Below are 22,661 nucleotides of genomic sequence, written 5' to 3' on the forward strand. Positions count from 1 at the left end.
CTTTACTGTTTTTAGGTTAGTTTCATGCATTTCCTTAGGAAATAAGCTAGTTTTGGGTAGATATTCACTTACACCTTGACTCAAGCATACATTGTGCATTTTACATTATTTCATGAGGATTTTGCATAAGTTTAGTGACAAATTGTATGTTGCATTGCCCATGACTTGGACTAGAACTTTGATGCACTCTATTGCTTGATTTCAGGACCAAAGGAAGCAAGGAAAGGGAGGAAACTTGCAAGGTTAATGAGTAAAGTGATTGCCAATGACACTCTCATAGCCATCATTGCCCACATTAAGAGTCACGTTAACTAAGTTAACGTGAACTCTAACGTGGAAAAGGGAAGTTAAGCCAACATTAGTGACACTTAACATTGTCACTAACGTTGGCAAACACTCATGAGTGGCCACGTTAGAGCCCACGTTAACCTAGTTAACGTGGCCTCTAACGTTAAAAGGGGAAGAGAAGCCAACGTTAGTGACATTTAACATTGTCACTAACGTTGGCCTAAGGATGCAACACACCACGTTAACTCCCACGTTAACTTGGTTAACGTGGGAGCTAACGTAAGAAGTGAGAATTGTCGCCAACGTTAGTGACACTCAACATTGTCACTAACGTTGGAAGCAACCACACAACCCCCCAAGGAGCCACGTTAACTTCCACATTAACTTAGTTAATGCGGAAGGTAATGATGAGGAATGAATGATGAGCCAACGTTAGTGACACTCAACATTGTCACTAACGTTGGGATGGCTAAGAATGGCCACGTTAGAAGCCACGTTAACCTAGTTAACGTGGACTCTAACGTGAGATCTAGGGGCACATTGGAACGTTAGTGACAATGTTGAGTGTCACTAACGTTCTCAAAGGTTGGCAAGGCCACGTTAGAAGCCACGTTAACCTAGTTAACGTGGAGCTTTAACGTGAAGCAAAAAGAGGCACACTGGATCGTTAGTGACAATGTTGAGTGTCACTAACATTCTCGAAAGTTGGCAAGGCCATGTTAGAAGCCACGTTAACCTAGTTAACGTGGGGTCTAACGTGAGGCAAAGGGGTACAATGGAACGTTAGTGAAAATGTTAAGTGTCACTAACGTTCTTGAACTTATACTTTCACTAAATGTTAACACCCCTAACGCCCTGAGCTGAAGTCTCTGCCCACTTAGCACTTTCTCTCTACAAGTAAAGCCAAGCCCAAATGAAGAAAAGAACTGCTTCAAACTCAAGATCCAAAGGCCCAAGACTTGAAGAGCAAACTAGAAGCTGAGAAGAGTAGTATATATAGGAGTAGCTTTGAATTGTAAAAGGGAGTTCTAGAGGCTGGAAAAAGAGAACTACTCTCTGTATTTTACTTTCTCTGCATTTTCTAGTTGTATGATGTATTCTCCATCTTTGTTTTCATTTTCAAGAGCTATGAACAACTAAACCCCTTTCATTGGGTTAGGGAGCTCTGTTGTAATTTGATGGATCAATACTAATTTTCATTATTCTTCTTCTATCTTTTCTCTTGATTTTACTTGAAAGCTTTCGATCTTCATCCAATTGAGTAGTTATCTTGGAAGAGAAGCTATTCAAACTTGGATCTCTTTTGAACCTTGAAAGAGGAATAAAGAGATCAAGCTAGAAATGCTTTCTCATGCTGGACCAAATTGGGTTTGGATGGGTATGTGACTATAACCCTCTCAATACTTGATTTGGGAAATACATGTGGTATAATCAGTGACCATACTTCATCTTTTCTCATGAGCAATTGACCAAGGAATTGGCTATTGATCAAGATTTGAGAGATTGAATTGCAAGAAATTGTAATTCAATCACTTAAGATTGCCAAAGAGATCAATGAGTGCATTGATTGAGGAAGAGATGAAAATGAACTTGATCCGGAGAATTGCAACATCTCCTAAGCCCAATGAACTTCTCATCTCTGATCTTACCCATTCTCTTTAATTTCTGCCATTTACTTTTATGAGCTAATCCTCCATTCCCATTTACAATTCTGCAATTTACTTTCATTCATTTGCTTCCAGTCCTTTAATTCTAGCATTTACTTTTCTGTTATTTACATTCCCGCCATTTTATTTTCTGCAACTCTCAACCCAAATTCTGGATTCGCTCAACTAGAACATTCTTCTAATTAAAGTTGCTTGATCAATCAATCCCTGTGGGATTCGACCTCACTCTATTGTGAGTTTTTACTTGACGACAAATTCGGTACACTTGCCGAAGGGAGATTTATTGTAAGACAAGTTTTCCGCGCATCAGGTCTTAGAAGAAACTTGTTGTCTTTTCAATCAAGTAAAACATGCATGCAACTAATCTATTACTGTGCAATTTATTCTATTCTACAAAAGAAAAAAACTAACTAAATATCGTATTTTATTGGTGTTAGGGAAGAGAAATTACCTCTGGAAGTCAGGTACTGACCGACCTCCCCACACTTAAGGCTTTGCACGGTCCTCGGTGCCATCTGTCTGGAACAAAGGTGGGCTGGTAGTAGTATCTCCACAGTCGAGACCGTCATGGCTCCCTGTGCTGGTAAAGAAAGTGGAGTCCGGGGTGTTTGAGTCTCTGTATTTTCCCTGAAGTAGCTCCTTGAGGTATGTGAATCAGCGCTTGTTACGGCACTCTCTTAGTTTTGCTTTGTGTTCCTGCCGATCCAACCTCTCGAGTATCTGATGGAGCAGTTGATTTGTTGTAGGTGCTTGTGGTGATGAAGGAGGAATATCTTCAGCCAGTTCAGTAGGCTGGCTTGTAGTGGCTGCTGGAGGTCTGATATATTTCCCATTAGGGACATACTGATCATCCCGTGAAGCATGGCTTTGGTGTCCCCATCTCTGTAGGAGATTCCGGTTGCTGATACAAGATCTGAGACCAAGGCGGGAGAAGGTAAGTTGCCCGCGATTTGTACGTGTCCCATAGCATTCCAGATGTGTCTTGGTAGGTTCAGAGGTTGATCTGTAAGGATGCACCATAGTAGAACGGTCATGTCTGCAGTGAAGGAGGACTCGTGGGTGCTCGGAAAGACGCAATGGGACATAATCTGTGCCCATACGCGAGCCTCCAAGGTAAGTGCAGAAGCCAAAATTCCCTTAGGACGGGAACGATGGTATCCGTAGATCCATCTGCTGCCAGGTAGTGCGATAACTCTGAGAACAGCGTTCCAGTCAAATTGGTACATCTGGTGCTTGAGTACGGCCTGGTAAACCACTATTTTATGGTTTATCTTGTGCTCAATTGAGTGGTTTTTATCAACTCTTTACCCACTTATTCGTATTATTTGCATGGTTTTACATTTGCCTTCCTAATTATGTGCTTTGATTGAAAACATGCTTCTTTGGCCTTAAGTTCCCTATGTTTGATCCTCTCTTATTACCATTAGATGCCTTGATATGTGTGTTAAGTGTTTTCAAAGATTACAGGATAGGAGTGGCTCAGAGGATGGAAAGAAAGCATGCAAAAGTGGAAGGAATACAAGAAGTTGGAGAAATTGCTAAGCTGTCCAAGCTGACCTCTTTGCACTCAAATGGCTATAACATTAGCTACAGTGGTCAAAATGATGCAGTTCCAATTGCTTTGGAAAGCTAACGTCTGGGACTTCGATTTGATATATAATATGTCATAGTTGCCCTGACGCTAGGCGACGTGAATGCGTGCTCCATGCGGACGCGTCGCAGTGACAAAAATCAGCGTGGCAGATTTCTTCTCCAACGATTTCTGGGCTGTTTTCGACCCAATTTTTGGCCCAGAAAACATAGATTAGAGGCTATAAAGTGGGAGAATCCATTCATTCATAATTATAAGCTCATAATTCATAATTTTAGTTTTAGATGTAGTTTTGAGAGAGAGAGGCTCTCTCCTCTCTCTTAGGATTTAGTTTTAGGATTTAGGATTATTTCTTCTTCATCACAGGTTCAATGTTCCTCTTATTTATTTTTTACTTTTATTATATACTTTTAATTATTATTTATCTTTTCAATTTGGCTTATGTTACATTCATGTTATGATTTTCTTAATTAATATTATTTGAGGTATTTTAGATTTAAGATTACTTTGCTCTATTTATATTGATGCTTTTAATTTAATTTAGATATTTTCTCCATTTTGTATTGGGTTAAGTAATTGGTAATGCTTGAGCTGTCAAATAAAGCAGTGGTTGAAACTGGGAGTTACTCCAATAACTCTAGTCTTTCCATAGGAATTGACTAGGACCTGAGGATTAAGCTAATTAATCCACTTGATTTACCTTCATAGTTAGAGGTTAACAAAGTGGGATTAAAATCTAATTCTCATCACAATTGATAAGGATATGACTTCCAGTTCTAATACATTGCCAAGAGTTTATTTTATTATTACTATTTTATTTTTCTTATCATTTAACATACTGGTTCCTTACTTTCAAAACCCCCAATTTACAAGACTCATAACCAATAATAAGAACATACTTCCCTGCAATTCCTTGAGAAGACGACCCGAGGTTTGAATACTTCGGTTATAAATTTTAAAGGGGTTTGCTACTTGTGACAACCAAAATATTTGTAAGAAAGGACTTTTGTTGGTTTAGAAGCTATACCTGCAACAAGGATTTATCTGCAAATTTCTAGACCACGCAAAAGTTCTCTCTTCACGGCCTCTTGAAATGCGCCCAGTCCTTCTGGAGTAGTAATTCTCCTAGGTGCTGCCATGTCACCTACACGTAAATCAACCAAATCAGCAGAAAGGGATCTTGTTTCTTCCTCAAGTGACGTTTCAGATTCGCTCTCAGAGAGGACTAAGCAACGCCGAGCTTGCCTTATTCGTGAGATAGTTCTTTCAATCTCAGGATCAAATACTGGTAAGCTTGGATCAGGAAGTGAACGCGTCATTTAATGAAAGAAACATGCAAGTCATAGTAGCAAAATAAAATTAAATACAAATAAATAAAATCCAATCAATAACTTAGCACTCTATTGCAACTCCCCGGCAACGGCGCCAAAAATTGACGTGGCAAAAATTAGCGAGTTAAGAAATTATTATAAGAGATACGTTGCAAGTACAGTTCTTAACCAACCAAAAATTTGCTTATCAATTTAGAAGGGTTGTCACAAAATTAAAATTAAAATACTGGAAGTATAAATCCCAGGTCGTCTCCCAACGAGTTGCAGAATGGTGTGCTATTTTATTAATCAGATGTTTTCTAAAATGGTTTGAGTTGATAAACAGGAAATTAAATCAGAGAAATTATGTAATTTTAATAAGAACCTTGACTGGGAGTAGATTAGTTGGAAGCCCTATTCTTGTTGGAGTACTCTCAAGATTAATTGATGATTGAAGGTTGTTCTGCTTAGTTATCCCTTACTAGGTAGGGGAAAGTCAAGCAAGTTGGAAAGCTATTTCTATTCACAAGTTCCAATCCTCTCTCTTGGAAAGGATTAGTGTCAGTGACTAGAGGACAATCCAACAATAAACCCAATTACAATTTTTCTCTTGAGCATTCCAACTCAAGGTCCTCTTTTCAATCAACTCCCAATCAAGTTATGGAACTACTCGCTCATTATGAATGTAAACTTCACAACAGAAGAAAGGGAAATAAAGAAAGACACGATAAATAATAATAAAAAAGATCAATTAAAAATAAAAGTGGTTCTTGTATTAATAAATTCTAAAAATAATCCAATAGTAATTCTGAATAAATTGAAGTCATGGAAGAGTAAGAGACAAGTAAGGAAAACAAACTAGAATGATGAAGTTCTGACGGAGGTAATAACTCTTCTCAATATCCCAATCCAAAACGCAATAAAATCAAAATCCTAAGAACCATGAATGTGTAGAGAAAAAACCTAGAGGAGAGGAAAAATCAGATCTAAAAACTAAAAATTAGGCGGAATGAATGTTGTCTTTCGTCTCCGCATGTTCCCTGGCTCTAATCTGCTTTTCTGGGCCGAAAACTGGGTCAAAACAGGGCCCAAAATCGCCCCCAGCGAATTCTGTAGATTCTGCAGATCGCGCACGTCACGCGATCGCGTCATTCAGGCGTTCGCGTCATCCAGCGTTTTGCCTTGCTACGCGTGCGCGTCGTCCACGCCTTCGCGTTACTGGTGCAGTTTCCAATCCGCGCGGTCGCGTGAGCCATGCGTCCGCGTCACTGCAATTTCCTCTATGTCATGCGGTCGCGTGGGCCATGCCCCCGCGTCACTTCTCGCTGCAATTCCTTCTTGTGTTCCTTCCATTTTTGCGAGCTTCCTTTCGAATCTCCAAGTTATTCATGCCCTATAAAGCCTGAAACACTTAACACACGATTCACGGCATTGAACGGAATAAAGGAGAATTAAAATACAAAATTAAAAGTTTTAGGAAGCAAGTTTTCAGCCATAAAGCATTTTTAGGAAGGAATTATAAATGCATGCTTATTTAATGAATAAGTGGGTAAAGATTTGATAAAACCACACAATTAAACACAATATAAACCACAAAATAATGGTTTATCAGTGTCACGGATCATCACATTCATCATGTTGAAGTGCGAGTGAATATCTATGAATAAGAATAAGCTTGAATTGAATAGAAAACAGTAGTACTTTGCATTAATTCTTGAGGAACAGCAGAGCTCCACACCTAAATCTATGGGGTGTAGAAACTCCACCGTTGAAAATACATAAGTGAAAATAGGGTAGACATGGCTGAGTGGCCAGCCTCCCATGGAGGTCTCAGAACGTAAAAGTTACATAATGTGTTCCCGAGATGAAAATACAATAGTAAAAGGTCCTATTTATAATGAACTAGTAGCCTAGGGTTTACAAAAAGAAGTAATTAATGCAGAAATCCACTTCCGGGCCCACTTGGTGTGTGCTTGGGCTGAGCATTGAAGCTTTCACATGTAGAGACTTTTCTTGGAGTTAAACGCTAGCTCTGGTGCCAGTTTGGGCGTTTAACTCCAGCTTTTATGCCAGTTCTGGCGTTTAACGCCAGAACAGGGTAGAAAGTTGGCGTTTAAACGCCAGTTTGCGTTATCAAAACTCGGGCAAAGTATGGACTATTATATATTGCTGGAAAGCCCAGAATGTCTACTTTCCAACGCAATTGAGAGCGCGCCAATTGGACTTCTGTAGCTCCATAAAATTCATTTCGAGTGCAGGGAGGTCAGAATCCAATAGCATCTGCAGTCCTTTTTCAGCCTCTAAATCAGATTTTTGCTCAGGTCCCTCAATTTCAGCCAGAAAATACATGAAATCACAGAAAAACACACAAACTCATAGTAAAGTCCAGAAATGTGATTTTTATTTAAAAACTAATAAAAATATAATAAAAAGTAACTAAAACATACTGAAAACTACCTAAAAACAATGTCAAAAAGCGTATAAATTATTCTCTCATCAGCTTTCATTCCTCTTATTGCCTATCTTCTACTTGTTATGCTTACATATGTTTGCCTTTCTGTTTCTCTTCTTTAGTTTGATATATTATTTCCTAGAATTTCTATTTTTCAGGATGTCTGACAGAAAAGGAAAAGGCAAGGCTACTGCCAGCACCGGTAAGAGGAAAAGAGGACAGTCATCCGTTGCTCTAGCGGATGTCCTCTCGAGTGAATCTTTGTGGGAAAAGAACTTCACTGATTAAGAAAAAGCTGATCAAATTGTGCCGGATAATGACCCCGTTAAATTTGCAAATCTCTACTGTGAACTCAAGTTTCCGGTCTTTGCGGAAAAATGGCATCTCTATTTGGAAAAGACGCTCAAAATACCAACTGAATCAAAGAAGTACACTGAAGAGCAGATCAAAAATAGAGGTTGGGAATTTCTGGAGGGAGATCTGACAGAGGTAAACGCATCATTGGTCCGTGAGTTCTATTTCAACTATTACAAGACGACCCTTGATGTAGTGCAGCTTAGAGGAAAGCAGATATTGATCATAGAGGAGGCGATAGAGGATATCCTCCACTTCCAGCCTAAAACAGACGATGCAGATGGTTATTAGAAGGCTGAGGAGTCTATTAGATTCATGAGTTTTGATTGGGATGTTGTCAGTCGCACCATAGCCATTGATTCTGATGTTCCATGGGCTATGGAAAAGTCAAAGTTAACTCTACGAGGTATCAAGATTATTTTTCTCAATGATGAGGCTAGGCTGTGGTAGCAGATACTGAGCAATTATGTGATGCCTAGTCCTCACGAGTCCGAGGTGCCAGATGCCATGATCATCCTTATTTGGTGCGTCATGGAAGGAAAGGACCTATACCTTCCACAGTTCATCAGAAAGTACATGTCTCGAGTTCATGTCAGAGGCACCCTGCCATTTCTTTATCTGATCACCCAGTTGACTCGTCGAGCTGAGGTGCCTTGGGAGCTAGAGGATGAGAAGCCACTGATTGCTGACTACAAGAAGGTCATTCCGCACAACAAGCGGTTCGGACCTTTAGGCCACAGACTCCCTACTTCTGCTACTTTTACTGATGCAACCACATCCTCAGCAGCACCTTCAGCACCTGCAGCACCACCTACTTCTGCAGCACCATCATCTGCCTCCCAGCCAGTCTATCACCTTATGCACTGCTTCTTTGAGTGCCTTGATCAGATAGAGTGCCGCAATCAGCGATGTTGTGAGCAGTTGGAGCGTCGCAACAAGCGACGCCATGCCCATCTGAAGCTGCTTGTGACTACTGGGCGCACAGACATCCCCTCCGAGCCTGACACACCCTCGGAGCACTCTGAGGAGGAGAACGAGTAGGAGAAGGAGGCACAGGTGCTGACAAGTCATCTTATGCTAGTTTTACAAGCATTTTTCATTAGTTTCATTAGGTTTTATGCACTTTCTTGCACAATAAATAAGTGATTGGAGTGGAATTTCATGATCATTTGGAATCAATCAAACATAATTTATTTTACACAAAATCATAAGGTTTATACTAGAATTAATTGATTATTATGAATGATGCAAAGATCTTGTGATTTTGGTGAGGCTTTGATGTATTTGTTTGGTTGATGATAGGTGAAAAGATAAAGGAAAAGAAGCAGAAAGCACAAATTAAGCTCAAACAGAAGAAAGAAGAATTTTGGGGCACACTTTGAAGTTTGAGCACGCTTTGGACCTTAGGCCACGCTTTTAAATGCATGGCCCATTACAGTAATGTGTTGCGTTCAAAAGGGAAGCTGGGCGCGCATCAAAGCAACACAAAGGGTAACGCTCAAAAGAAGTGAACGCTAGTGGGAATGCCAGGCACCAAGGCACAACACAAGGAGCCACGTTCAGCAAAGTGAATGTCACGTTCACTGAAGTGAACTTTTTCATGACTTTTGCCAAGGAAAGCAAGGCGCGCACCAAAGAAACCAAGAGAGAGCGTTGGGTGAGTGAACGTAGCATTCACTAATGTAACGCTGGGAACAAAATGTCCACCAAGGAAGCACGTGAGGAAGCACGCTTGGAGCAGTGAACGTAGCGTTCACTTAAGTGAACTGAGTGCTCCACTGGAAGGCTCCAATGCACCCTAACTCACTTGAACTAAGCCACTCCTGACCCATTCATTCAAGGCCAAATTTGAAATCCCCACTCCAAGTTTTGAAGACCAAAATAGAAAGTTTATAAATAGGATTTAGTTTGATTGGAAAAGGACTTTTGGCTGGACCTTTTAGCTTAATTTTTACTTTCACTTTTTCATTTTGGGGACTTCTCTTTGCTCTCTTAGTTTTCTTTGAATTATAGAGTTGAGATCGGATCTTAGCTTGTTTTTTTTTCTGTTTTCATTTTTTTCTTCTGCAACTTCTACTTTCTGAATTTGATTTTGGGACTCTGATTGGAGAATTCTTCTGAATCTCTCCATCATTGAGTTTCCTTTTGATTTCCTTATTCCTGATTTCATGAATTAAAGATCTGATCTCAATTGTCTCGTTGATTTTACTTCTTCTACAATTTTTAAGTTCTGTTTTAGTTCTTCTGCAATACTCTTCATCTCATACTTCTTTGATTCACTGCAATTTACATTTTCTTGTTCAGTTTTGAATCCCAATATCCAAATCCCTTTATTCTTCAAGCAATTTCCATTTGCCAGCAATTTAGATTCAGCAATTTAAGTTTCTTGCACTTTAAGTTTCAGTCATTTATTTTTCTTGCACTTTAAGTTTCTGCAATTTACTTCTTCTGCACTTTAAGATTCAGCCAATTTTCATTCTGCACTTTAGTTTACTTGCAATTTCACTTCTATTAATCAAAATCACTCAAATCATTAAATATTTGCTTAATTAAATTCATCACCTAACTAAAATTGCTCAATCCATCAATCCTTGTGGGATCGGCCTCACTCTTGTGAGTTATTACTACTTGATGCGACCCGGTACACTTGCCAGTGAATTTGTGTGGAAATATAATTTTCATCCATCAACAGGAGGAGGACCAGCAGCAGGCACAGCACGAGGAGATTCAGCCTGAGCAACCTGCAGAGCCTCAGGCTCCTACACAGCCACCGCCGGCAGAGCCAGCAGCACACCCTTCAGTAGGCGATGACCCTTCACACCCGACTTGACTAGAGCATCGAGGACGATGCTATGATATAAGTGTGGAGAGGTCGCTATCTCCGGCGAATTATATTTTGGTGAACCATCTCAGACTTTTATGCTATTCTGCTTTATTTTGTATTTTGCTTTATTTTATTTTATTTCTCTTTTAGTACTTGCACATTTCTATTTTATTGTACTCTTATTTACTTTTACTTTATTACATTTTGCACTTTGGGCTTGTATATATCTTAGATATTTAGCTTGAATTGCACTTTTAGTCTATTAGTTGTGATATGGAAAAATGTAGATTATTGAGCTTAGTTTACCCTTTTGCATATGAGCATTTGGTTTGATTAAAAATAAGGATAAACTAAAATATTTTAGCTTTTTATAATCACAACATCTCATTTAGTATATATATATATAACAAATATTGGTCAATTGATAAAAATTTTCAAGGAATGTATCTTTTTCTTAGAAAAGGCATTTAGGATTCACATTGATTTGAGTTAAAACCTTTTTGATAACTTGCATGATATATAGATATATAATTGGAATATGTTTTTTGAGCTAAGAACACACAACCCGTGAGTTTTTGAGATTAATTGCATGATTACACTATTTAACCATGATTTTTATTCTTGTGTGTTTTCTTCTCTATGATTGCAATCTATGATTTGTTCCATTCTATATGTCCATTATATAGTGTATTTTCATGCTTATATGTGATTGAGACCACCATCTGATATTAGCTCACTTACCCCAAATAGCCTACCATTTCAATTACTCTTGTTTGCCACTTTGAACCTTTTAATCCCCATTTGTTTTGTAGTTTACCACATCACTAGCCTTAAGCGGAAAAATAATTAATTACCCCAATTGAATCTTTGGTTAGCTTAAGATAGAGATTGTGTATCAATTAAGTGTGGGAAACTGTGGGAACTGGGGTTGACAAGAATTGTGTTGACAAAAGTATTGGGGATTTGGGTGCATACTCATGTGAGACCAGAAAAACCATATGCATTGATATGTTATGTTTGCTTTCATGTTCAAAAAAAATATTACAATATAAATAAATAAAAAAGTAAATAGGGGATAAAAATCACCTCAATGTTAAGTTTAATAAAAGATATGCATATGTGGTGAACTTAAAGGAAAACTTGTATACATGAGTATGTGAAATACACAAAAGTGAAATTATGGGTAGCTAGGAATGATTTTAGAATTTTACAGAGTGTGTATGTTAGGTGAGAATTTAACTTAGTCAAAGATTCATATTATAGCTCACTTGGCCATACATATACCCTCACCCTTACCTTAGCCCCATTACAACCATGTAAAGACCTCATGATGTTTGCATTTGTACATTAAATATTTGTTGATTGGTTAGATGAAGAACAAAATTTTAGAAAGCATGACTAGAGAAGAGTTGAGTTGTTTAACCCCAAACACTTGAGTGATTAGAGTGCACATACAAATCCAGTGAGGGTTCATCGGCTCATTTCCATATGTCCATATTTGATCATTGCTTGTCTTGCAAGTTTGTGAACTCTTTTGATTAACTCAACTCAATTGTGAATGTGTTTTGATATGATTTAGCCCTTGATTGTGCATATATAATTTCTTGGAAATTTGATTCAATTTGACCACATATATGCTTATATATATAGATAGATAGTAATTAGAATAGCATGATGCATGTAGGTAGCTCACATCTAAATAGCTTGCATTGTATAAGTCCCACCATTCTACCTTCACTCTTTTGGTTCTCTTGAGCTTAGCATGAGGACATGCTAATGTTTAAGTGTGGGGAGATTGATAAACCACTATTTTATGGTTTATCTTGTGTTCAATTGAGTGGTTTTTATCAACTCTTTGCTCACTTATTCATATAATTTTGCATGATTTTACAAATCCTTCCTAATTCTGTGATATGGTTGAAAACATATTTCCTGGGCCTATAAATTGTCAATTTTAATTACCCTTTATTACCATTCGATGTCGTGATCTGTGTGTTAAGTATTTTCAGGATTTATAGGGCAGGAATGGCTTAGAGGATGGAAAAGAAACATACAAAAGTGGAAGGAACGTGAGAGAATGAAGTTTTGAGAAGCTGGCAGCAACGCGTACGCATGGACGAAAGGAAAGAAAGTACATGAACTAGAAAGAAAAGTGCAGAGAAAAGTAATTCAAAGTTTCCCCTTTCAGTCTTTCCCCAGTATAAAATCAAAAGTTCCACAGTAAAAGTTCAAAAAAGGTCCTAAACAAACTTCAATTCTATCTATCTATACACTTTCTTCATTCAGTCTTGAAGTCTTTGAATGTTGGCTTTTGCCTCTGTTAAAGTAAGTTGGGTGTAGCCTTTAGTAATGTTGATGAGGAAGTTTGTAAAGTAACGTTCATGCTCTGCATGGGTTCCATTCTGTATTGAATTTGGACTTGACGTTGGAGTTCACGTTGGAGGCCAATGTTTGAGCAAGAATGTTGGATCAAACTTTGGGACGTTGGCCATCAAGTTTGACCCAACGTTGGTGCACCAACGTTTGCTCACCCGCGCGTGCGCGTCACCCACGCAGACGCGTCACACCAGTGTTTTGTGCATGTGCGTCGCTCATGCGTGTGCGCAGCTGGCTAAAATACTCACTCACGCGTACTCGTCGTCCATGCGTACACGTCACTGTACATTTTTCCAACTCCAAAAACTTGAAAACCGTCGAGCACATTGAACGTAACATTGGACCACCAACGTTTCCTCCAACGTTGGCATTTTCTTCCCTCAACGTTGCCAGCAATGTTGGACCACCATCTATGGCTCCAACATTGCACCATGAGCTTAGTAGTTTAAGGCATAGTTGGAGGCCAAATTTGGCTCCAACAATGGTTTCTTGGATTGAGTAGTTTAAGGCATAGTTGGAGGCCAACTTTGGCTCCAACTATGCACCTTCCTCATGGCCAATGTTGAGGTAGTGTTTGAGGTCCAACTTTGGGCTCAAACGTTGCCTTCTTGCTTAGTAGTTTGAGGCATAGTTGGAGGCCAACCTTGGCTGGTTGGCCTCTAACTATGCACCTTTCTTGGCCTACGTCTGAGGCAAAGTTGGAGGCCGACTTTGGCTCCAACTTTGCACCTCTTGAGCATGAACGTTTGAGGCAACGTTGGAGGTCCAACTTTGGCTCCAGCGTTGGTCTCTCCTTTTCTTCATCAACGTTTGAGGCAATGTTGGTGAGCCAACTTTGGCCACCAACGTTGCTTCCTTTTGCTCCTTTGCATGGCCCTTTTATTGCTTGTTTGCTTTCCATTTCTCAGCTTCTTTTCCGCATATCATCAATCAAACAATTGCATCAAAGTTTGCTATAATCACAAAAAGTTTGCGTCATTAATCATCAAGTAAAAATTGCATAAAATCTTATGAATAGCACATAAATAACCAAGTTTAATTGAATCAAGGGATGTATGAAATTCTCACCTAATTACTTGCTTATAGCTCAAGAAAGTACATAAAACCTAATGAAAACAAATGAAAAAGGCTTGTGAAACTAGCGTAAGATGCCTTGGCATCACAACACCAAACTTAAATCTTGATTGTTGACTTGCACGGATTTATACCGGCTCGGAATTCCACAAAATAATTCTGTTGTTAGTATAGTCCAAACCAATAGTCAATCCTCGAATCAAATTAAATTTTCGTTTTCTGTCACAAGTACAACCCCAATGAATTTATAACCGAAGTATTTAGACTCCGGGTCGTCTCACAAGGAATTTCAATGAAGTGGGCAATTATTGGCTATGAAGGGACAAAGGGCTTTTGTTTATAAAAGGGAAAGAAAAGTAAATGGCAAGAAAAGTAAATCAAACAAGCAATTAAAGAGGACAAGTAATAAAGAGAAACAATTATTAAAGAGAGACATTCATGGCAAGGGTTGAGATCATAGGCTTTCCATCATAGTCACTAATAATAATAATTAATAAGAATTTATCTTATTACGTAATCTCCAACGATGGAAGAAGGTATGAGTTATCTTCTTTGAGAGAAAGTCAAACAAGACTAGCTAATCTCAATCCAAATGTTCCAATCAACTCACTAATTAAATTAGCAAGAGATTAGAGTCAATGGAAATAATATTAACTAACAACTCTAGATTACCAATCCAAATTCAGTGTTAATGACTCAAGATTACCTAATTACTCTTTCGAAGCCAAGAATGCTCAAAGTCTACTCTAAAGCCCAACCAAGCTTTTTGTCAAACACTTGGTGGGTACAAAAAGAAAGCATGGTAATAGTGCAAGAATAATAAATCTACCAACTACCAATTGCAAGAAAAGCAAATTCACAACTCAATCATCAATGAAAAGAACATCAAACATTAGATTTCATCAAAGAGATCCAAATTCAACATGAATCCATGAACATAAAAGAAGCATAAATGTAAAATTAACATCACAAACTAAGAGAATGAAAGTGTAGAAGCAAGAAATTATGAAGGAACCAAGATAAAATTAAGTAATTAATTCAAGATCCAAGACAACTTATCCTAACCTAACCTAATTCCAGAGAGAAGAGGGAGCTTCTCTCTCTAGAAAACTAACTAAAGGCTCATGTTGACTAACTAATTGCTCCCCCCTTGGCTTGGACTTAAATTCTGCATGAAATACACTCAGAAACAAGTTGGAATTGGGCCTGGGCAGCTCAGAAATCGCCCCAAGCGTTTTGTCTTTAAGTGGGTCACGTGTGAGTATCGGCATGTATGCGCCATGTGTGCGTGCGCGTCGATTGACTGTTTCTTCATCCGCGCGTACGCGTCATGTACGCGCACGCGTCTCTATGCGAAGCCACTTCTGCGTGCGCGCGCCTAGTACGCGTGCGCGCCCATCGATGCATTCCCAATAGTTTGTTTCTTCATGCATTCTCCACTTTGTTGGCTTTTCTCCTCATTTCTTTCATCCAATGCTTGCCTCATGAACTTGAAATCACTCAACAAACACATCAAGGCATCGAATGAAATTAAAGTGAATTAAAATCACCAATTTAAGGGCCTAAAAAGCATGTTTTTACACTTAAGCACAATTCAAGGGAGAATTACAAAACCATGCTATTTCATTGAATAAATGTGGGAAAAGGTGATAAAATCCCCTAAAATAAGCACAAGATAAAGCACGAAATCGGGGTTTATCAAATCTCCCCACACTTAAACTAAGCATGTCCTCATGCTAAAATCAAGAAAGAAGCAAAGGGGTATCAACATTTATTCAATGCAAGCTAACCAAATGCAATCTATCTATATGCAACCTATTTACATGAATGCAATGGATCAGTCAAAATAAATCAATCTCCAAAAATACACATGCAAGCACAAGGGCCAAGGCATATCCGGAAGTTTGAAGTCTTTAGGGATTTTAGTCTTCATGATTTCCCTAGTGAATGGATCTTGATCCTTGCGAGAGTTGTCCTCAGGGGTGGTCCGGGTAGCCTTTGCTTTGAGATCGGCTTCAAGTTGTAGGAGTTTATCTTCCAATTCTCGACGTCGCCTTACCTCTTTTTGTAGATCCTTGCCAACTTCTTGCTGGTACTGGCTTTCTTTTTCGAGTTACTTTAGGCGATCTTGAAGTGCTTCTATTATTCCTGGATGTGATGAGTTTTTGTCTCTGTTAGATTCTGGAGTATCTTTTGGTGTGGCATCCGTATTTTTGTGCGGCGTTCTGTCCTCTAGATCTGAGTTGTGGTCATTGTCATGGTCGTCTGCCATGGTGATGGGATGACTTCTAGGTTCCCCAGCAACGGCGCCAATGTTCCGAGGGTTACCTGAAACTGTAGGCCAATCTCGGATGAGATCTTCTGTACTGGTCGGAGATGACGTGTCTGGCTGGCTAGTGGCGGCCGGAGCTGTTGTGTCCGACTTGTTGGACTGGCTTCACTTCTGATCCTTGGTCACCGGAGGGTGGGGGGTACCTGCAAGAGACTCCGATGCTTAAGTTAGCACGGGTATTAAGCAGGTTTATTGTCGAATCAGAGTATGAGTTATACCTGGGTGTTCCAGTGTATTTATAATGGTTGTAGAGTGACCTTTCTAGATAAGATAAGTTAGTTATCTTATCCTATCTTATCTTATCTTTGGGTGAGGTCAGTGATGCCAGGGCGTTTTGGCCAGTTTCACTGACCTTTTCTTTAATGTTTTTAGGGTAGTTTCATGCATTTCCTTAGAAAATAAGCTAGTTTTGGGTAGATATTCACTTACATCTTGATTCAAGCATACATTGTGCACTTTACATGATTTCATGAGGATTTTGCATGAATTTAATGACAAATTGGATGTTGTATTTCCCATGACTTAGACTAGAACTTTGATGCACTCTATTGCTTGATTTCAGGACAAAGGAAGCAAGGAAGAGCCACGTTAGCAGCCACGTTAATCTAATTAACGTAACTCCTAACGTGGAATGGGAGTAACTTGCAAAATTAATGAGAAAAGTAATCGCCAATAATGCTCTCGAAGCCATCATTGCCCACGTTAAGAGTCACGTTAACTAAGTTAACGTGAACTCTAACGTGGAGGAAAGGAAATGGAGCCAACGTTAGTGATACTTACCTTTGTCACTAACGTTGGACCAAGCTCATAAGTGCCACGTTAAGAGCCACATTAACTTAGTTAACATGGCCTCTAATGCTAAGAAGAAAAGGGGAAGCCAACGTTAGTGACATTCAACTTTGTCACTAACGTTGGCCAAGTCATAATAAGCCACGTTAACTTCCACGTTAACCTAGTTAACGTGGAAGCTAACGTGAAGAAAGTAGGTGATCGACAACGTTAGTGACACCAAACATTGTCACTAACGTTGGGATTAACCCACACAAGCCCCAATAAGCCACGTTAACTCCCACGTTAACCTAGTTAACGTGGAAGCTAACGAGAAGAAGGAAGGTGATCGCCAACGTTAGTGACACCTAACATTGTCACTAACGTTGGAAGGTGCCCACACAAGCCACAATGAGCCACGTTAACTCCCACGTTAACTTAGTTAACATGGAAGCTAACGTGAGGAAGAGAGATGATGAACCAACGTTTATGACATTCACCTTTGTCACTAACGTTGGAGATGGCTAGCACAGCCACGTTAAAGGTCACGTTAACCTAGTTAACGTGGACTCTAACGTGGGAGCTAGGGGCACATTGGAACGTTAGTGACAAAGGTAAGTGTCACTAACGTTCTCGAAGGTTGGCAAGCCTACGTTAAGGAGCCACATTAATTAAGTTAACGTGGACTCTAACGTAGGGAAGGAGGAGGCTTCTCAACGTTATTGGGAAAGGTAAGTCCCAATAACGTGTGCGAAGGACAAAGAGGTAACGTTAGTAGCAACGTTTGTGCCACTAACGTTGAGGTTAACGTGGCTCTTACTTGGGTGAAGAACGTTAGTGAAAAAGGTGATTGTCACTAACGTTCTCGAACCCATATTTTCACTGAACGTTAACACCACTAACGTCCTGAGCTAAAGTCTCCGCCCACTTCACACTTTCTCTCTGCAAGTAAAACTAAGCCCAATGAAGAAGATAACTGCTTCAAACTCAAGATCCAAAGGTCCATACCCAAGACTTGAAGAGCCAACTAGAAGATCAGAAGAGTAGTATATATAGGAGTAGCTTTGAATTAAAATGGGAGTTGGAAATTATAGGGAGCCTCTTGGCATAGAACTACTCTCTGTATTTTACTTTCTCTGCACTTCTAGTTTCATTATGTATTCTCCATCTTTGTTTTCATTTTCCAGAGCTATGAACAACTAAACCCCTTTCATTGGGTTAGGGAGCTCTGTTGTAATTTGATGAATCAATACTAGTTTTCATTATTCTTCTTCTATCTTTTCTCTTGATTTTACTTGAAAGCTTTCGATCTTCATCCAATTGGGTAGTTATCTTGGAAAAGAAGCTATTCAAACTTGGATCTCTTCTAAACCTTGAAAGAGGAATGAAGAGATCATGCTAGAAATGCTTTCTCATGCTGGACCAAATTGGGTTTGGATGGATATGTGACTATAATCCTCTCAACACTTGATTTGGGAAATGCATGTGGTATAATCAGTGACCATACTTCATCTCTTCTCATGAGCAATTGACCAAGAAATTGGCTATTGATCAAGATTTGAGAGATTGAATTACAAGAAATTGTAATTCGATCACTTAAGATTGCCAAGGAGATCAATGAGTGCATTGATTGAGGAAGAGATGAAAATGAAATTGATCCGGAGAATGCAACATCTCCTGAGCCCAATGAACTCCCCATTTCTGATCTTACCCATTCTCTTTAATTTCTCTCATTTACTTTTATGAGCAATTATCCCATTCCCATTTAAGATTCTGCAATTTACTTTCCGTCATCTACATTCAGCTCTTTATTTCTAGCATTTACTTTTCTGTTATTTACTTTCCCGCCATTTAATTTTCTGTAATTCTCAACTCAAATTCTGATTCACTCAACTAGAACATTCCTCTAATTAAAGTTGCTTGATCAATCAATCCCTGTGGGATTCGACCTCACTCTATTGTGAGTTTTTACTTGACGACAAATTCGGTACACTTGCCGAAGGAAATTTGTTATGAGAAAAGTTTTCTGTGCATCATGTTTATGGCGCCGTTGCCGGGGATTGATTGTGCATCAACAATGATCAAATTGGAAGATAACTAGAGTGAGCATTTTTGTTTTGTTTGATTTAATTTTCTGTTTGAGTAATTTACTTTCAGTTTTAGTTAATTTCTTCCCTTCCCCCTACTTTCTCGTTTCTTTTTGTTATTTACAATTCAGTTCACTAACCCACTAACTGTTTGATATATTGCATCACTCACATTAACAGTAATTCTAACAGAATACTTTCTGCATTTACTTTCCTTGCTTGTTCTTTGTTGGTTGTATGATAGGGAGAAGAAGCGGGGCTTCAACTTCCTTTGATTCTGAACCTAAGAGGACCTTCCTTAGATTACGGAGGGAAGCAAGAGGAAAGAGAGTGGTTGGTGCCGAGGAAGAGGAGGAACACTTTGAACCAAACATGGAAGAAAACATGGAAAACCATCATGAAGAAGAGGCTCACAACCATGGCGGAGGAGGTCGAGCAAATCATGCTGGGGAGGATAGAAGAGTTTTAGGCTCTTACATCAATCCAAACCTAGGAAACTGTGGAAGTAGCATTCAAAAGCCAACCATCCATGCTAACAATTTTGAACTAAAACCACAGCTCATCACCCTTGTTCAGAATAACTGTTCGTTCAGAGGAGGTGTCCAAGAAGACCCCAATCAACATCTAACCACCTTCCTGAGAATATGTGACACAGTGAAGTCTAATGGTGTTCATCCTGATGCCTATAGACTGCTCTTATTTCCATTCTCACTCAAGGATAAGGCAGCCAAGTGGCTGGAGTCTTTCCCGAAGGAGAGCTTGACAACCTGGGAAGATGTGGTGAACAAATCTTAGCAAGATTTTACCCTCCTCAATGAATCAATAGGCTGAGAACTGAGGTCCAAACTTTCAGGCAACAAGATGGTGAGACTCTTTATGAAGCATGGGAGAGGTTTAAAGACCGAACAAGGAGGTGTCCACCTGACATGTTCAACATTGGGTGCAGCTGCACATTTTCTATGAAGGCCTGTCATATGAATCAAAGAAGGCCGTAGACCATTCATCCGGAGGATCTTTGAACAAGAAGAAGACCATTGAGGAAGCCATAGATGTCATTGAAACAGTAACAGAGAATGATTATTTATATGCTTCTGAAAGAGGCAACACTAGAGGAGTAATGGAGCTAAACAATGTAGATGCTCTGCTGGCCCAAAACAAGCTCATTACCCAGCAGCTGGCTGACCTCACCAAGAAGATGGAGAGGAACCAAGTAGCAGCAATCACTACTTCATCAACAACCCAAGAAGGAGTGAGTGAAGAAGCAGAGGGTAGTCAGGAGCAAGCCAACTACATTGGGAATTCACCTAGGCAAAACCATGATCCATACTCTAAGACCTATAACCCTGGATGGAGGAATCACCCAAACTTTGGGTGGGGAAATTAACAAGACCAAGGCCTAGATCAAAGACGTTCAAATCCCAACAACAATGCAGCCCACCAACATTTCACATCTAGACCATATCAGCACCCACATAACCAACCCTCTCAAAACCTTTACCAAGGCCAAAATAACCCTCCTCATCCTTCCACCTCTAATCCCAATCTACCATCATTTGATGACAGACTCTCAAGGATTGAGAATCTACTTGAAGGCATAGGCAAAGAGATTCAAGAGAACAAGGCATTCAAGGAGGAAGTGCGAGCCAATGTTAAGAACCAGGGAGACACAATCAAGAGGTTGGAATCCCAAGTGGGGTATCTCTCTGAGCAGATTCCCAAACCTACAGATGGATTCCCAAGTGACACAGAGAAGAATCCGAGAGGTGAAACAAAGAAAGTAAGATGGGAAGATTGCAAGATGGTCACTATAAGTGATAAGGAGACTGAGGACTATAACAACCCCGATTTTTGAGTACGCGAGATCTTTTCTGAAAGTACGAATTTCTCCGGAAGATCAGTAAGGGGAAAATCTTTGATATATCATCAAGAATCTCAATCCTCATTGTCATTATGTCATCTTTAAGTTAGAACCTTTCCCGAGGCAAGCTCGATTATGCAGTCGCGAAGAACCTAGTTTTTGAACCGTATCGGTTAGGAGTTTTAATTCGGTTTTTCGTAAATAGTCTCAGTTTGACAAACCGGACTCGATTTATGAGAGAAGAGAGATAATAGGATGATATTATCATTATATTAGTATTAGAAGCTTCTTGAATAATACTATAAGGTTACCTGGTCAGTTTTAGTTAAAAATAGAAAACCGATTTAACCGGGTACACAATTTACTGGTGCAGCTTAGCACCAGCACTCTCTGATGACTTTAGCAATGCTAAGGCCTCATTATACATGTTTTATTCTCATAATAAATATGTTACTAGTGTCATTTATGCTAGTAGCTCAGAAAATAATTTTTAGAGATGTTTTCACAAGTGTTCCGATACACCTAGTTTTGGTAGTTATACATCTGAGATATTTTAATATTATTTTAATCCACCTCCAAGCCAACCAATCACAACTCACCCTACACCCCGAAAACCCCCAAGGCTGGCTCATTTTCACTTTGTGGCCAAAAATAGGTAGAGAGAAAAAGAGAGAAAAGTTCATAGTTCCAAATCTTCAAAGCTTGATTTCTGCTGAACTAAAACTCAAATCAAAATTCCAATCCGACCAAAATGATCCTGTCTTCTTTCTCTACATGATTATATGACTTATCAAGGCTGGGATCAAGGTGATTTGGCTTCACCATCTCTCTTTTGATTCAGTTTCAAGGAAACATGCTTAAATATGTGTTTTCTTGATGTAGTTTAGGAGGAAAAAGTGCTTAAGGAAAATCTAACTGAATTAGGAGCAGCAAAATCAGGTAGGGTGTCACGAAATTAATCTTGATTATTTGTGTTTGATTTGTTTGAATGTTGTGTAAATTGGCTGTGCTAAAAATTGGTTGCATATATGATTGATTCTTGGTGAAAATTTGGTGAAATTTTGATGAAATTTGATGAAATTCAAGGTTTAAAGTTCATGTTCTTGGGCAGCTGGAAAAACGAAACCCTAAGCTTAAATTGAGGTTCAATTGGTGCTGAAATCATGTAGAAAAAAAGGGGTTTTAGTGGCTGCAATTTTATTTTGAATTATGGTAAAAATCGGTTGCTGAAAAGACTGAAAAACGGGTAAAAACAGAGAAAGAATCTGAAGAATTTATGAAGAACATGAAGAACACTTTGAGTGTGGTGAAGAACAATGAAGAACACCTTTTTGATTCATAAAAGGGCAAGGAAGTAATTATTTTGGTGTTTGAGGGGTTATTTGGTAATTTCTGAAAGTTAGGGTGGTAAACGTAGAAATATTAAAAGTTACAGGTGGTAAAAAGTGAATTTTAAAGGTTAAAGGTTAAAGTAAAGTTAATTTTCGAAAATATATTAATAAAATAATATATAATAATAAAATATTAAATAATAATATTTAATTAAAAATAATATTTTAATAAAAATAATAAAATAATGTGAAAAAGACAGTTTTCTGTAAAAGCTTTAGAAAGACAACTTTAAGTGCAGAATCTCATAATTACCTTCATAAAATACTTAGGGAGTGGTAAGAACATATT

At 38.9% G+C, this 22,661-nt stretch overlaps 1 non-coding gene across 1 annotated transcript; it reads right to left on the bottom strand.

The window, feature by feature from the left end:
• Positions 1-19,947: 19,947 nt before the first annotated feature.
• Positions 19,948-20,051, bottom strand: LOC112725169 (small nucleolar RNA R71). The gene has a single exon (XR_003164293.1). It is a non-coding gene; the product is annotated as a small nucleolar RNA R71 (small nucleolar RNA).
• Between the last annotated feature and the right edge of the window lie 2,610 nt (positions 20,052-22,661).

Source organism: Arachis hypogaea, chromosome 11 (genome assembly GCF_003086295.3).
Source record: "Arachis hypogaea cultivar Tifrunner chromosome 11, arahy.Tifrunner.gnm2.J5K5, whole genome shotgun sequence".
Classification (NCBI taxonomy): Eukaryota; Viridiplantae; Streptophyta; class Magnoliopsida; order Fabales; family Fabaceae; genus Arachis; species Arachis hypogaea.